We start from the raw sequence: 17,681 nt of genomic DNA, 5'->3' as shown, positions 1-17,681 counted from the left end.
AAATTAATAGCACCACACTGAACGATCCCTACATTGGGGCCACCAACTCAATAACAGGTGGGGCCACCAACTCAATAACAGGTGGGGCCACCTTTTTGGACGATCACAGTTTCAGACGTTGAGGAACAGTTTCCACAAGGTGGCAAACATCCTCCGTACTCTACTTGCCCCGTGCCCGCTGCAGCAGCCCCGTCCACTGATGGACATTTTGGATAAGTAGGAGCAGATCTCACAGCCCTTTCCAGCAGATCCCAAACATATTCAATAGGTTTACAGTCTGGTGAGTTTGAGGGCGAAGGCCATGTGGAGAATTCATTATCCTGTTCCTCCAACCACTCTCTAGTGATCCGAGCTCGATGACACGGAGTGTTGTACTGTTGAAAGATGGCACTGTGGTCGGAGAGGACCCACTGAAGATATGGGTGCAGATGGTCAGTCAACAGGTCCCTGTAGCGTTCACCATTCATGGATTGCGGTATGATAACCAACAGTCCGAATCCATGCCAGGAAACTGCTCCCCAGATCATGACACTGCCACCACCGGCCTGTTAAACCCCAACAGTGAGCCCATGGGATATGGCTTCATGTTGTTTACACCAGATCAGGACCTGCCCACCAATATGGTTCAGCAGGAAGCAGGACTCATCACTCCAGATACCCTTCTGCCCTGTGTTCAAGGTCCATTGATGTCTTTCCTGGACCCATGCGAGGGGTTGTTGACAATGACACAGGGTCATGAGGGACATCCTTGTCGGTGTTCAGCTATTTAACCCCAGTTTACACAAGGTATGCCTCATGGTCATTATAAAAATTTGTCTAACCTCCCTGCTGTTGTACCGCTGGGTCAGCTGATCCACCATGGCATGTCATTGATGAAATACCAGACATGCCACCCGATGCTCGCCTCCATGATCAGCCACATATGGCCTGTCACTGTGTGTTCTTCTGCTGGATGACTGTCGGTGGTTCAACCAGTCTTGGTGCACTCTTGATATCATGGTACGGCAACAGCCAACAAGTGTTACTGTTTCAAAATACTGGCACCACACCTCCGACTACCAACAATCTGCCCGCGATCAAAGTCACTCAAGTCACCACATTTACCCATGACGGTTAAATGTTACCTTCTGCTGTGCAGAGGAGAGGTCAGCACATTACATGAGAGTAGATGATGACACAACCATCCCGTGGTCCCGCATCACTGATCACAAGAGGTCGTACGCCAGCTGTTCCTAATGCAGTGATCATTCACCGACACATTTATACATCAATAAGTTGGCCAACAATAATGCAAAATCCGTTATCATTGGCCTCAAAAACTGCTCTTACAATACTAAAACACAATACGGTCACTAAGGCCTAGACTATGTTATACACCATGTTGAAAGAAGTATTAGGACGCACATAGAAGGTGATCCTATTGGATTATATTTACATTTTTCAGTCCGGTACAGTTACTCTCTTAACATAGTAATATAGTATGTTATGCTGAAAAAACACATACCGTATATTCCGGCGTATAAGATGACTGGGCGTATAAGACCACCCCCCCCAACTGTTGTCTTATACACCAGGAATACGGTGTAAAAAAAAAAGCAATACTCACCTCCTCCGGCGTTCTGCGGCTCTGCTGCAGGCTGTCGCTCCCTCCTCGTCCCCGACAGAGCATTGCTTTCTGGATGCGGGGCTTGAAATCCCCACCTCCAGAAAGCAAATGCTGTGATTGGCTGACGCCACGTGAGTTAGCCAATCACAGCCATTCAATGACATCATTGAATGGCTGTGATTGGCTAACTCTGGCGGCATCAGCATTACAGCTATAGCATTCTCAGTCTCATCGCTAAATAGTACGCAAATATTTTCTGGCCCACTCCAGATCATTGCAGCTATACCGTCCTATGTGTGCAGTGCCTTAGGCAGAGGGCTCACTCTCATCGCTAAATAGTATGCAAATATTTCCTGGGCCACTGCAAAAGAGCATTTCACAGATACCATTCTATGTGTTGGGCGAAGTAGCCGCAGTGATCAGCACTATCCACTGGCTGTATAGCTTTCTGCCCCTGGGCAGAGCTTCGCACAATACCCTTTCCTTGGGTGCGGTGAAGTTGCTGCAGTTATTAGCACTGTTCACTGCCTTTCTATTTTTCTCCCACTGCATACAACCTCTCTATTATATACAAGTCTCTGTGAGTGGTAAATGACCCCTCCTTATCAGCGCTAGGCAGCAGGTCACAGCATAGAGCCTCCGGTAGCTTCTGTGTGCGGTAAATTAGCCACAGTTCTCAGTTCTATTCTGCTATACGGTGGGGTAATTTATTTTGGCCCTGCTCTATCCTTACTCCGACATGATGAGGAGTCGGAGTAAGGGTCGAGGATGTGAACATGGATGTGGCTGCGGGCGTCCAAGTGAGGCTGCATTCACAAGAACGTATATCGGCTCTGTTTTCACGCCGAGCCGATATATGTCCTCCTCATCTGCAGGGGGGGGGGGGGAGCCTGGAAGAGCCAGGAGCAGGAACTGAGCTCCCACCCCCTCTCTGCCTCCTCTCCACCCCTCTGCACTATTTGCAATGGGGAGAGGTGGGACGGGGGCGGGGCTAATTCACAGAACTTAGCCTCGCCCCTGTCCCACCTCCTCTCATTGCAAATAGTGCAGAGGGGCGGAGAGGAGGCAGAGAGGGGGTGGGAGCTCAGTTCCTGCTTCTGGCTCTTCCATCCTTCCCCCCCCTGCAGAGAGAGACAACATATATCGGCTCGGCGTGAAAACCGAGCCGATATACATTCGTGTGAATGCACCCTGAGGGTGTGGGCGCAGGTAGAGGTCCTGGGCGGGGTGCATCACAGCCAGCTGCTGAGGGATTAGGAGAGCGCCAAGTCCCTACGCTCCCCAGCTTCCTATCACAATTTGCGGGTCCACCTGGTAGACCTTTATTACAAGAAGAGCAGTGCAAGCAGGTCCTGTTGTGGATGGCAGATAATGCGTCCAGCAATGTATCAAACCCCCAGTCTTCTACACAGTCCACTACTCCCGGCCTAGGGACTGCAACTCTGAATCCTCTGGCTGCACCTACTTCCTCCCAGCCTCCTCACTCCAGGAAAATGACAGATTCTGAGCAGGCAGACTCCCAGAAACTGTTCTCAGGTCCCTGGCAAGAGTGGGAAAAAACGGTTCCTTTCTCACCTGAGGAGTTTGTCGTGACCGATGCCCAACCTTTGGAAAGTTCCCGGAGTCCAAGTTATGAGGGTGGGGACTTCCGGCAACTGTCTCAAGAGCTTTTCGTGGATGAGGATGATGATACACAGTTGTCTGTCAGTGAGGTAGTAGTAAGGGCAGTAAGGGTGACTACCCACTACAGTTTTTTTCAATGCGAAATTCGCAGCGTTTTTTATCTGCACGGGTCTATGGGACTTGTAATGTTAAAATCGCGATTGTGCAAAATCGCAATTTACCGCAAAATCGCGATTTTAACATTACAAGTCCCATAGACCCCAGCAGAAAAAAAAATGCTGCGAATTTCACAGGGAAAAAAAACCTGTAGTGGGTAGTCACCCTAAGTCCGAGGGAGGAGTGCACAGAGGATTCGGAGGAAGAGCTGCTGGACGATGAGGTGACTGACCCCACCTGCCTTGCTAAGCCTACTGAAGACAGAGCTTCAGATGAGGAGGCAAGTGCAGCAGCCGGACAGGTAGGAAGAGGCAGTGGACTGGCCAGGGGTAGAGGCAGGGCCAAAGCAAAGAAATCCCCCAACTGTTCCCCACAGCACCACCCTGCGGCAAGCCTCCGTGCAGAGGGCTAGATGTTCAAAGGTGTGGATGTTTTTCAGTGAGAGCGCGGACAACCGACGAACAGGGGTGTGCAACCTGTGCCACACCAAGATCAGCCGGGGAGCCACCACTACCAGCCTCACCACCACCAGCTTGCGCAGGCATATGATGACCAAGCACCCCACAAGGTGGGACAAAGGCCATTCACCGCGTCCGGGTCACACTACTGCCTCTTCCCCTGTGCCACAACCTGTCACACAGATCCAATCCCTCTCCCAGGACACAGGCACGAGCATCTCCTGGCCTGGATCCACACTCTCACCTTAACGGTCCTCCACGGCCTCTAGCAATGTCTCCCAGCTCAGCGTTCAGCTGACACTAACACAAGCGTTGGAGCGAAAGCGCAAATATGCCGCCACCCATCCGCATGCACAAGCGTTAAACGTGCACATTGCCAAATTAATCAGCCTGGAGATGCTGCCATACAGGCTTGTGGAAACCGAGACTTTCAAAAATATGATGGCGGCGGCGGTCCCATGCTACTCGGTCTCCAGTCGCCACTATTTTTCCCGGTGTGCCGTCCCCGCCCTACACCAGCACATCTCCCGCAAAATTTCCTGTGCCCTCAACAACGCAGTTACTGGGAAGGTCCACTTAATGACAGACACGTGGACAAGTACTGGCGGGCAGGGCCACTATATCTCCCTGATGGCACATTGGGTGAACTTAGTGAAGGCTGGGACTGAGTCAGAGCCTGGGACCGCTCACGTCCTACCCACACCAAGAATAGCGGGTCGTACCTCAGTGCTGGTATCTGCGGCATATTATGCCACCTCCTCCAACCCCCCCAACCCCCTCCTCCGCCACCTCCAGCTCTCAATTACGAAGTGTGAGCACGTCGCCAGCGGTAAAAAGATGGTGAGGGAGTATATAGCCGACCGTACCACCATCCTACGTGATCCCTCTGCTCCATACAACTAATGGGTGTCAAAGCTGAACACGTGGCATGAACTTGCGCCGTACGCCCTGGAGGTGCTGGCATGCCTTGCCGCTAGCATCTTGTCAGAGAGGGTGTTTAGTGCTGCTGGGGGGATCATCACAGATAAGCATACCCGCCTGTCAACTGACAGCGTCAACATGCTTGCCCTCATAAAGATGAACAAAGGCTGGATTTCCCCAGACTTCTCTTCTCCACCGGTGGAAAGCAGCGGATCCTAAAGAATCTTTTCGCTGCAACAGGAGAAAAATGCATCCTCTATCACCACAAAAAAAGGGGAATTAGCTTTGTGTATTATTACTCCTCCTCCTCCTAAAACAGCATGTCATCAAGCTGAACTTCCAATTTCTATGCGGCCCAAAATGCTTTGTTTAAAAGTTTTATCAGTTTTTAAACTTAAACCAATTTTTGCGGTGGGCTGCCTCTAGGCTCTGCTGCAAATTAACCAATAACGAGCTGTATCTTCAAAAAATGTTTGCGGATTTCACCTGCCCTGGTTGTTCAGCAATTTTTCACGGGTAAACTTGTACTTTTGGTACAACAATTTTTCAGGCCATTGCCAATACTGTTAGCAAACTAATTTTTCAAGGCTTTGCCTATACTCTTGGTAAACAAATTTTTACAGGTGTTCACCTCGCCTATACTATTGGTACACCAATGTTACTGGGGTCCACCTATATTCTTGCTACAGAAATGTTAGAGGTCTTCGTCTATACTTTTGCTACAGAAATGTTACTGGGGTCCGCCTATACAGTTTCTACTGAATGGTTTGAGAAGTTCGCCTATACTTTTGCTACAGAAATGTTACTAAGGTCCGCCTATAATCTTGCTACAGAAATGTTACTGGGGTCCGCCTATACAGTTTCTACTGAATGGTTTAAGAGGTTCGCCTATACATCGCTACAGAAATGTTACTGGGGTCTGCCTATACTTTCTCTACAGAAATGTTCCAGGGGTCTGCCTATACTTCTGCTACAGAAATGTTACTGGGGTCTTCCTATACTTCTGCTACAGAAATGTTACTGGGGTCTGCCTATACTTTTGCTACAGAAATGTTACTGGGGTCCGCCTATACTCTTGCTACAGAAATGTTACTTGGTTCCGCCTATACAGTTTCTACTGAATGATTTGTGGGGTTTGCCTATACTCTTGCTACAGAAATGTTCCAGGGGTTCGCCTATATGTTTGCTACAGAAATGTTCCAGGGGTCTGCCTATAGTTTTGCTACAGAAATGTTACAGGGTTTCGCCTATACTTTTGCTACAGAAATGTTACAGGGGTCTGCCTATACTCTTGCTACAGAAATATTACTGGGGTCTGCCTATACTCTTGCTACAGAAATGTTACTTTAGTCCGCCTATACTTTTGCTACAGAAATGTTACTGGCGTCCGCCTATACTCTTGCTACAGAAATGTTACTGGGGTCCGCCTATACAGTTTCTACTGAATGGTTTGTGGGGTTTGCCTATACTCCTGCTACAGAAATGTTACTGGGGTCCGTCTATACATTTGCTACAGAAATGTTCCAGGGGTTCGCCTATACGTTTGCTACAGAAATGTTACAGGGGTCTGCCTATAGTTTTGCTACAGAAATGTTACAGGGGTCCGCCTATACAGTTTCTACTGAATGGTTTAAGGGGTTCGCCTATACTCTTGCTACAGAAATGTTACAGGGGTTCACCTATACGTTTGCTACAGAAATGTTACTGGGGTCTGCCTATAATTTCTCTACAGAAATGTTACTGGGGTCTGCCTATACTGTGGCTACAAAAATGTTACTGTGGTCCGCCTATACTCTTGCTATAGAAATGTTACTGGGGTCCGCCTATACAGTTGCTACTGAATGGTTTAAGGGGTTCGCCTATACTCTTGCTACAGATATGTTACAGGGGTCTGCCTATGCTGTGGGTGAACAAAGACTTCCCAATGCGGTGTTTTACCTATCTACACTGACACAAATACACTGACTGACTTGGTCAGAAATGTGGGCCAAGGCCAAGGTCCTTGGCGGGGTGAAACTCTGCCATGTTTGGACACTCTGATTTCTTCCTGTGTAATACCATCTTTGTGCACCCAGAGCATAGGTGAGCCCAAGGAACTCAAAGACTTCCCATTGTGGTGTTGAACTATCTGACACCTACACAGAATGAAGTGTGTGTGGACACATGGATTTCCCATTGCTATGTCACTCGCGGCACCTTGGGTCACACAAGGTGGAGGCTGGGACTGAGCCTGACCGAGGGCCCGCTCACGTACTTCCCACACAGAGTATTGCGGGTCCTACCTCGGTCATTGTTTCTTGGCCATATTATGCCACCTCCTCCTCCTGCTTGGAGTCTGGGGATCAGCGCTGGGCAACATGTATTTTCTCTCGTGTTACCACAGTTATCTGAGACACTGGTTTGGGCCAAACAAAAGGAGTGTTACTGCAATAATGAGACGTTCACAGTTGCACTAGCATCCGAGTCCGCTTTATGCCCACGATTACTGAGGGTGTGAGCCAAGGCCGAGGTTCTCGGCAGGGGGGAACTGCATTGTTTGGGCGCTCTGATTTCTTTACGTGTAATACTTTCCTTGGGTTCCCATAGCTCGCCTATGCTGTGGGTGCACAAAGACTTCCCATTGTGTTGTTTTACCTGTCTGGCACAAATACACTGTCTGACTAGGGCAGAAATGTGGGCCAAGGTCGAGGCCCTTAGCACGGTGAAACTCTGCCATGTTTGGGCACTCTGATTTCCTCATGTGTAATACCATGTTTGAGTTCCTTGGGCTCGCCTATGCTGTGGGGGCACAAAGACCTCCCACTGCAGTATTTTACCTGTCTGGCACAAATACACTGACTGACTAGGGCAGAAATGTGGGCCAAGGCTGAGGTCCTTGGTGGGGTGAAACTCTGCCATGTTTGGGCACTCTGTTTTCTTCCTCTGTAATACCATCTTTGTGCACCAACAGCATAGTTGAGCCCAAGGAACTCAAAGACTTCCCATTGCGGTGTTGAGCTATCTGACACCTACACAGAATGAATTGTGTGGGGACACATGGATTTCCCATTGCTATGTAACTTGGGTCACACAAGGTGGAGGCTGGGACCGAGCCTCACCCTGGGCCCGCTCACATGCTTTCCACACAGAGTATTGCTGCATTGTGGAGATGTGTAGAAGTGCTGGCACCTGAGTCCCCTTTATACCCATGTTTGCGGCTCCTGACAATTTTGTGACAGAGGTGGCATGGGATTGAAATGATGATCGTACGTCAATTTATCATCAATTCTCAACAGCATTGTGGGCTATCGCCCACACTTTCAAGGAGGGTCGCTGCCTGGCCCTGCCAACCCTCTGCAATGTGTGCCTCCGGTTCCTCCTCATCCAGTACGTGCTTATAAATAGACATGAGGGTGGTGTGGCTATGAAGCGAGTGTGTGGCATGAGGCCAGCTGAACGCTGTGCAGAGAAAATTTTGGGTGTGCTGTGGACGGAGGGTCGTGCAGGGGGTTGGACAGCAATGCCAGCATGTAACTCAGAAGAGGCAGAGGTGTCACCCGCAGGCAGTGATTGCCCTTGGTTGCAGGTAGTGTGGTGCTTAGCTAAGATGTGCCAGCGCGTGTGCCTTGCTAATGAGGGTTTGTCCCAAGTAAATTGTTAGGGGGGTGGCGCTAGACTCTTGCCCCCATTCTGGCTTAATAGTGGGATCTGGGAGCCTCAGATGCAGCCATGCATGCTGCCACTGCCCTTCGCTATCCATTTCTGATGTTTTCTGAAGTTTGACAAGTCATCACCTAAGCGGAGCATCGGTCCCATACAAAAATGCTCGAGTCCTCCATAGACTTCAATGGGGTTTGTTACTCGAAACGAGCTCTCGAGCATTACGAAAAGTTCGACTCGAGCAACGAGCACCCGAGCTCACCCATCTCTAGTTATCACCAATATCCACAGTTAAACACAAGCCATAAATACACTTCTCTAGAGGGAGGCCGATCACATCCCCTCATCTAACTTTTCTCCATTTACTTGTCTTCCTTGATCCTCCTGAGAACCTGACCCTCTTCACCCCACAGTGTCCCTCACACCTTTTACACTCTAATACCCCTCTGCTTGTAGATACAGAGATAGCAGCTGGTGACGGCTCATACAGCATAATGTATATACCCTATTAATAGACAAGATAGCCGACTATCGTACAGAACAACCACTGCCACCTCTTGTGTCTCCCCTATTTCCTCATAGACTGTAAGCTCTTGTGTCCCCCTTATTTCATTTATTGAACCCCTTCGTGACATTTTTAGCTTTAAGAACCAGTAAATTGCTTCCTCTTTAATGCTGCGGCGGTCAGCCAGTGTAATTTACGACAACTTGTATTTTGCAGGATGACTTTTATGTGTATGGCGCACATCAACAAGGAGCTAAATATAGAGTTTCTCCCTAATCTAATTGTAACTCTGGATCTGTGTAGAGTTTCTGGGCCTCGGACACCGCAGATGATTTGATTTGCAACCCACAAAAAATGGTTTGAGAAGAGGCACTTTTCAGTATGGATACATAAATTTCTGGGCCACCAAGAATGTACTGTAAGCAAGGGACAGAGGTGACTGAGGAGAATGACCTAGAGGAAGAAGATGGCCAATGTACATGGGATTAAAGGGGGCTTTCAATGGGACGGCCTGAAAGAAAAAAGATCGTGGGGCCAAAGTTGGGCCCTTTTATGCAGGACAATCTGTCAGGCCAAGATCCCAGCGATAATAATTTCTGAGCTCTTACACAGGAATGAGTGTCGCTCAGTGAATGAAGGCGTCTCTATTGACAATAAACAGGCAGTTGTTCATAAAACATACTGCCTGTTCACACGAGCCGCTCTGCATGCAGAAACTGAACGATGAACAAGAAGTGAATGAATTCTCGTTCTTTGTTCAGTTCGGGCTGCATGATAACACTGTCAATTTTCAGAACAGAACGTAATTGATACGTTTCTGTAAAATTAAAACTGCTGATTACACGGTTAAACTAAATAATAGCGGTGCGTCACTGTTAAGAAAATTGTGGATCAATGTATCAGTTAATTGTTCTTTTATTGGATTGTAGACTAGCAAGATATAGCTTGCTGCTAGTATAAGTAGTGAAGGGGTTAAACGAAACCTTTTCTATACCATTACAGGGTAGACAGACAAGATAAGAGGCTCCAGACTGCCTCCCTTGCATTTCTTTGTACTGAATTCATAATGGTTTCATTGTATGTTATAGTAACACCTCAAAAGGTGTAACTTATGTTAAACATTTTAGTTTTAGCCTATCATGTATTATTATTAATCTTGGAGGTATGTACTTTTCCTGTGATGTCATTTATAGTATAAAAACCAAATACACCTTAGAATAAATTAGAAATCACTTGATACCGCACAGGCTGGTGTGATTTGTATTTCTCCTGGGCCCAGACTACTGCACGAGATCTGGGATCATCTTCTCTTTGATAAACACATAAATTATCCTTACATTTTTGGTCCTTCGAGCCGGAAAGACTCACTGCAGAGAGAGAGGAAAGCCTGGCTATGAAAAGGTGGGCCTGAAGTACTCTCCGATCATTAAAAGACCTCCGTCTTGCTTAGACGTCATTAGAGGCCAGTCGGGCATCTTGTCTGAAACAGTGATGTTTTTCCGAACTAGCCTGAGAATTTAGAAGCCTCCCAGATAACGTGTAGTAAGTATAACAATGGTTAAACTTTTCTTCTCTCTTCTTCTTCTGTATACTGTAGTGTTAGTAGAATTTACAATGTGTTTTGTAAATGAGAGGCAAGTATAGACGAATGGGTTGTCAAGGGACAATAGCAGTAGTCTATGTGAAATGTGTAAGGTAAATGAGAAGTATAGACGAATGGGTTGTCAAGGGGCAATAGCAGTAGTCTATGTGAGACCATAGCCATTGTGAGAAGGCTACAGGAAAGAATTACTCCATGCAGCATGTAAAAAGAAGCGGTTAGATGACATCATGGGACACAGGGGTGTCCAGGAATTTTACTTCTTATCTTTCTATTACTTTTTCTTTGATATTGTGTTATAGAGTAACTAAGAATATAAAGAGGGCGGCCGCCTACTAACATAATGTAATATTTGTATTGTTGTCTTATACTGCATGAAGCGAATGTGTGAGTGATTGAGATAAGCAGATCCGATATGTGGGCACTGACCTCTAGGACACATTAAGGACCAACCTCGCTGTGCAGGTTGTTTTCGGACAAGCCCCTTATTGTGTTCTATGTTCACAGGCCCTACTCGGTAAAGCAAAAAGGAGTCTTCGTGTATATAGCGAAGCACTGATTCTAGTAAGGAACATCTGCGTTTTCACTAAACATTTTAGTGGCCAGAGGCTTGTTTTATGTTGTTTGTCTTGTAAATCAGCACCAAGAACATAATTACTAACAATGGGAAATATAAACTGTAAGGCATTCTCCTGCGCATGTCTCTGTTGTTGTTGCCAACGACAGGAAGCCCTTCAAGGAGATAAGAAGTACATGCACAAGTTAGATCCTGACTATGTCAAATATTGTGACATAAGTGGGAAATATGGATTTAAAAAATAAATAAATAAATTAAAGGTTCCTAGTTGTAAAGAATTATGTGATAAAATACAGACAGAATCAGCTAAAGATCAGCAGAAATATGGATTATCCGCTGCTGAAGCCTGGTTGAAAGAAGCCCCAAACTGTCACACCCATATAAAAATAGACCCCCGACAGTTTGATGAACAATTCAAAGGGTTAATGAGGAGTTACAATTGAATGAAATAGAGAGAGCAGATAGAATAATTCTAGAGCCAGATTGGAGTTCTGTAGAAGGAAATTAGAATGGGAGGGGAGGAGATGGTAGACCCCTTCCATAGGATAATCAGGGGGAGAGAGATGATCCTAATGCTGCAAATAATCAGCCATTAAAGAATGCGTTTGTAAGTGGAGTAAAGAAGGAAATAGGAAGGTTATATAATGAGGTACATGGTTACACTTAGGACGGGATCAGTGTAGGATGTTTGGAATATGCAGAACATTCAGAAAAGTTTTACAAAGAAAAGGGTGAGAAAGTGTGAGTTTTTATATAGGGAGAGGAATGTGATACGATGGTTCAAGAAAGTCAGAGATGTCATTGGAAAGCGAGATTGCCCTAAGAAATAATGTTCTCAGGCACCTTGGGGAAAAATGACTAAGATAGGTTGATGTACAACACTTGGAGGATCTCTTGGCAATTTCTACTGCCTGAGATAGATCTCCAGGTGAATGGGCAGATGATTACTTTCCTGGTGGGCTCAGGAGCCACCAGGGCATTAATACATCCCAATATAAAATGTAGTAATAGTTATATCATGGTAAGAGAGGTTAATGGCCGGACCCACAGGGAATCCCTCTTTGAACCAGTTATAACAGACAGACAAATAAGCCTGTGAAGTGTCAGATTATATAGTCTCGAATATGTCCAGTAAATGTGTTGTGATGAGATATTATGATAGAATTAGGTATACCTTTACCAGAGTACCTCAGGGCTGCTGTGAATCTCCTATAATTGTCTCCCAGGCTATGTCATAGTAAAATAGTAACATAGTATGTAAGGCTGAATGAAGACAATGTCCATCTAGTCCAGCCTGTCTATCCTAATGTGTTGATCCAGAGGAAGGCAAAAAACCCCAAGGCCAGAAGCCAATTAGTCCTTTTGGGGAAAAAATTCCTTCCCTAATGGCAATCAGACTGTTCCCTGGATCAACCCCTAATAGTTCCTACCTGCCTGTATACCCGGATTGACACTTAACCTAAGATTTATATCCTGTAATATCCTTCTTCTCCAGAAAGACATCAAGTCCCCTTTTAAACTCCTCTATGGATTTTGCCATCACCACTTCCTCCGATAGAGAGTTCCACAGTCTAACTGCTCTTACAGTAAAGAATCCCCTTCTATGTTGGTGATGAAACCTGCTTTCCTCTTATCGTAGCGGATGTCCTCTTGTTACCATCATGGTCCTGGGTGTAAACAGATCCTGGGAGAGATCCTTGTATTGTCCCCTCATGTATTTATACATAGTTATTTGATCGCCTCTTAACCTTCTTTTTTCTAGAGTAAATAGTCCCAATTTGGATAGCCTCTCTGGGTATTCCAGTCCCGTCATTCCATGTATTAGTTTAGTTGCCCTTCTTTGAGCCCCCTCAAGCACTGTGACATCTTTCCTGAGCCCCGGTGACCAGAATTGTACGCAGTATTCCATGTGAGGCCTGACAAGTGCCTTATATAATGGAAGGATAATGTTCTCGTCCTTCGCCCCTATACCTCTTTTAATGCACCCCAAGACTTTATTTGCCTTTGCAGCAGCTGACTGGCATTGGTTACTCCAGTTTAGTCTATTATCCACTAATACCCCCAGATCCTTTTCCATATCACTTTTCCCCAGCGGTACCCATTAAGTGAATATTTGTGACATCCGTTTCTCCTGCCCATGTGCATAGTCTTACATTTTTCAACATTGAACTTCATTTGCCATTTTCCTGCCCAAGCCCCCGGCTTATCCAGGTCCGTTTGTAGCTGCACATTGTCCTCCGTTCCATTAATTATATTGTATAATTTTGTGTCATCTGCAAATATTGATATTTTGCTGTGCAGCCCCTCTATCAGGTCATTGATAAATATGTTGAACAGAGTGGGGCCTAATACTGAACCCTGTGGCACCCCGCTAGCGACTGTGGTCCAATCAGAGTACGAACCATTTATTACCACCCTCTGTTTTCTATCATTGAGCCAATTTTTTACCCACTTAAAAATGTTTTCGCCCAGTCCGAGCTGCCTCATTTTGTATATTAGCCTATTATGTGGCACGGTGTCAAAGGCTTTAGAGAAGTCCAGATATACAAGATCAATAGATTCTCCCTGGTCCAGCTTAGAGCTTACTTCATCGTAGAAACTGATCAGATTTGTCTGACATGAGCGACCCTTCATGAATCCATGCTGGTGAGGAGTTATTGCATTATTCTCCTTAAGGTACTCATCGATGGCGTCTCTCAGAATCCCCTCGAAAATTTTTCCCGTTACTGAAGTGAGACTTACTGGCCTGTAGTTACCAGGCTCACTTTTGCTCCCTTTTTTGTAAATTGGAACCACGTTGGCAATGCGCCAATCCAATGGTACTACACCGGTCTTGATAGTGTCCAGAAATATTAGGTATAGCGGCCTAGCTATCTCGTCACTTAGTTCCCTTAATATCCTTGGGTGTAATCCATCTGGGCCCGGCGACTTATCAATTTTAGTTTTCTTTAGACGCTTCCGCACCTCCTCCTGCGTTAGGTATGAGATATTTTGTGAGGGGTTCGTTTTATTCCCCTGCATCTCGTGTGGCATTTCCTTTTCGTTTGTGAATACGCTTGAGAAGAAACTGTTTAGTAGATTTGCTTTCCCTTCGTCATCATCAATGATTTCTCCTGCATTGTTTTTTAAAGGGCCAGCGCTCTCCCTGCAAATCCTTTTGCTGTTGATATAGTTGAAAAATAGTTTCGGGTTGTTTTTGCTCTCTTTGGCGATCAGTCTTTCCGCCTCCTCCTTGGCAGTTTTGATCTTATCTTTGCATATTTTTTTTTTCCCTATATGATTTTAGCGCTTCTTCGCTGCCTTCTTGCTTTAGTAGTTTGAACGCTTTCTTTTTTTCGTTTATTGCCCCTCTTACCGTCTTGTCGAGCCACATTGGTTTCCTTTTAGTTGAGTTTCTTTTATTTTTAAAGGGAATGAACTGCTCATATGAGGTTATTAGGATCCTTTTAAACTTTTCCCATTTGTCCTCTGTACCGTTATTTTTGAGGATGTTGTCCCAATTAATGTTACCGATAGTAGTTCTAAGCTCATCAAATTTTGCTTTACTAAAGTTTAGTTTCTTTGTCGCTCCTTGATAAGGCTTCTTATTGATTGACAGCTGGAAGTTGATTATATTGTGGTCACTGTTCCCCAAGTGCCCCTCAACCTGCACCCCCTTTATACGTTCCGGTTTGTTGGTTAGTACTAGGTCCAGAATGGCTCTCCCTCTTGTTGGTTCCTGCACAAGTTGGTTCAGGTAATTGTCTTTAATTACTCTCAAGAACTTATCACCCCTGTGAGATTTGCAGGTTTCCTTCTCCCATGTTATATCTGGAAAATTAAAGTCCCCCATGATAATTACTTCGTTGTGCTTTGACACCTCTTCTATCTGCCTTAATAGTAAGTTATCAGTTTCTTCTGTTGCTTTTGGTGGTCTATAGAAGACCCCTATCAGGATTTTGTTATTTTTTCCTCCCTGTATTTCTACCCACAGAGATTCCACCTGTTCGTCTCCTACTCCTATATCCTCCCGTAGCCTCGGCTTCAAGTTCGAATTGACGTACAGACATACCCCTCCCCCTTTCTGGTTCCTTCGGTCTCTTCTGAAGAGATTGTACCCCTGCAAATTCACCCCCAATCGCACTTATCATAAAGCCATGTTTCCGTAATTCCGACTATATCATAATTTTCATCAGTCATTCTCGCTTCAAGCTCACCCACTTTACCAATCAGACTTCTTGCATTCATGGTCATACAATTTATATCATATTTTTTGTTTTTGAAATTCGTTTTGTTGCTATTCGTACTTATGGCTGATCTGTCAGTTCTAACTGTACTAACCCCACCCCCTGCTCGACCCCCATTCCCTTTGCTTGGACCCGGATCGCTAGTTACACTGGCTACCCCACTATTTCTCATTTTACCCTCCCCCCCAGTCCCTAGTTTAAACACTCCTCCAGCCTTCTAGCCATCTTATCCCCCAGCACAGCTGCACCCTCCCCATTAAGATGCAGCCCGTCCCTACGGTAGAGCCTGTAGCCGACAGCAAAGTCAGCCCAGTTCTCCAGGAACCCAAATCCCTCCTTCTTACACCAACTCCGGAGCCACTTGTTTACCTCCCTAAGATCCTGCTGCCTTTCTAGCGTGGCTTTAGGTACAGGTAGTATTTCCGAGAAAACTACCCTGGAGGTCCTCGCCCTGAGCTTGGACCCTAGGTCCCTGAAATCATTTTTGAGGGCCCTCCATTGACCTCTAACTTGTTCATTGGTGCCAACGTGCACCATGACCGCTGGATCCTCACCAGCCCCTCCCAGTAATCTGTCAATCCGATCCGCGATGTGTCGAACTCGAGCGCCAGGAAGACAACACACCGTTCGACGATCCCGGTCTTTATGGCAGATTGCCCTCTCTGTCCCCCTAATAATTGAGTCCCCCACCACTAGGACCTGTCTAGCCTGCCCTGCGCTCCCTGTCCCCGTCTCACTGGAGCAGTCATCCCCCTGGCGTTCAGAGGGCATGTCGTGCTGCAGCGGTGCTGGCTCTGTAATGGCATCGCCCTCATCTGCCAACGTTGCAGACATGTTGGGTTGTGCCAGTTCAGGACCAGCCTCCCTGGATCTATTCCCTCTACGCCTCCTTCTATCTGACACCCAGCTGACTGCCTGCTCCCCCTGCTCTTCCGTACTACCATCCGCCCCCGCCTCTACCCCAGCGAGTGCCTGCTCAGTGAGCAGCAAACTCCTTTCCATGATGTCAATGGCTCTCAGTGTTGCCAGTTGCTCATTTAGATCCAGAATTTGGGCTTCTAAATGTGCGACGTGCACGCATCTTGTGCAACTGTATGCACCCTCGATCGGCTGATCAAGGACCGCATACATTGCACAAGTAGCACACTGGATGACATTGCCAGACATGGAGCTCATCCTAATGGGGATGTAGAATTTACTTGTGGAAGTAGTGAAGATAGACTTGTTCACACTCCGCTCACACGCTGCTACAATCGCTCACACGCTGCTGCAACCGCTCAACCGCTGACCCGCTGCTGCAACCGCTGACCCGCTGCTGCAACCGCTCACCCGCTGCTGCGACCCCTCACCCGCTGCTGCGACCCCTCACCCGCTGCTGCGACCCCTCACCCGCTGCTGCGACCCCTCACCCGCTGCTGCGACCCCTCACCCGCTGCTGCGACCCCTCACACGCTGCTGCGAACCCTGACCCGCTGCTGCGACCCCTAACCCGCTGCTGCGACACCCTCACCCGCTGCTGCGACACCCTCACCCGCTGCTGCGACCCCTCACATGCTGCTGCGACCCCTCACACGCTGCTGCAAGCGCTCAACTGCTCACACGCTGCTGCGACCCCTCACCCACTGCTGCGACCCCTCACCCGCTGCTGCGACCCCTCACCTGCTGCTGCGACCCCTCACACGCTGCTGCAACCCCTAACACACTGCTGCAACCGCTCAACTGCTCACCCGCTGCTGCGACCCCTCACCCGCTGCTGCGACCCCTCACCCGCTGCTGCGACCCCTAACCCGCTGCTGCGACCCCTCACCCGCTGCTGCGACCCCTCACCCGCTGCTGCGACCCCTCACCCGCTGCTGCGACCCCTCACCCGCTGCTGCGACCCCTCACCCGCTGCTGCGACCCCTCACGCTGCTGCATCCCCTAACACACTGCTGCAACCGCTCAACTGCTCACACGCTGCTGCAACCGCTCACACGCTGCTGCGTCTGTGCAACCACTCACACGCTGCCGCTCTCGTGCAACCTCTTACCCGCTGACACTTATGCGCAATCGGTCACAATTTTATTTTTTTTATGTCAGCACACTTAGCTTAGTTCCAGCCTCCTAGAGGTAGTCAGCTACTATTGTATGTTGGTAGCCAGCAGCAGATGGTGAGGAGTATTGTATGGGGGACACAGTCTCACCCTTGAGGTTTCTCTATGAGCAAGGCCATGAAGTAAACAGGTAGAAACTCCAATACAGTCAACAAATGGTTAAATATTTGGGGTATAACCTGTCAGATGAAGGTAGGCAAGCAATTCTGGAGGTCCCAAAACTACGAGCAAATGATGTCCTTTTTGGGAATGACAAACTTCTGCAGAGCCTGGATCC

This window comes from Eleutherodactylus coqui, chromosome 6, assembly GCF_035609145.1.
Source record: "Eleutherodactylus coqui strain aEleCoq1 chromosome 6, aEleCoq1.hap1, whole genome shotgun sequence".
NCBI lineage: Eukaryota > Metazoa > Chordata > Amphibia > Anura > Eleutherodactylidae > Eleutherodactylus > Eleutherodactylus coqui.
The sequence above is the reverse complement of the archived record's forward strand: the minus strand, read 5'-3'. Positions refer to the sequence as shown.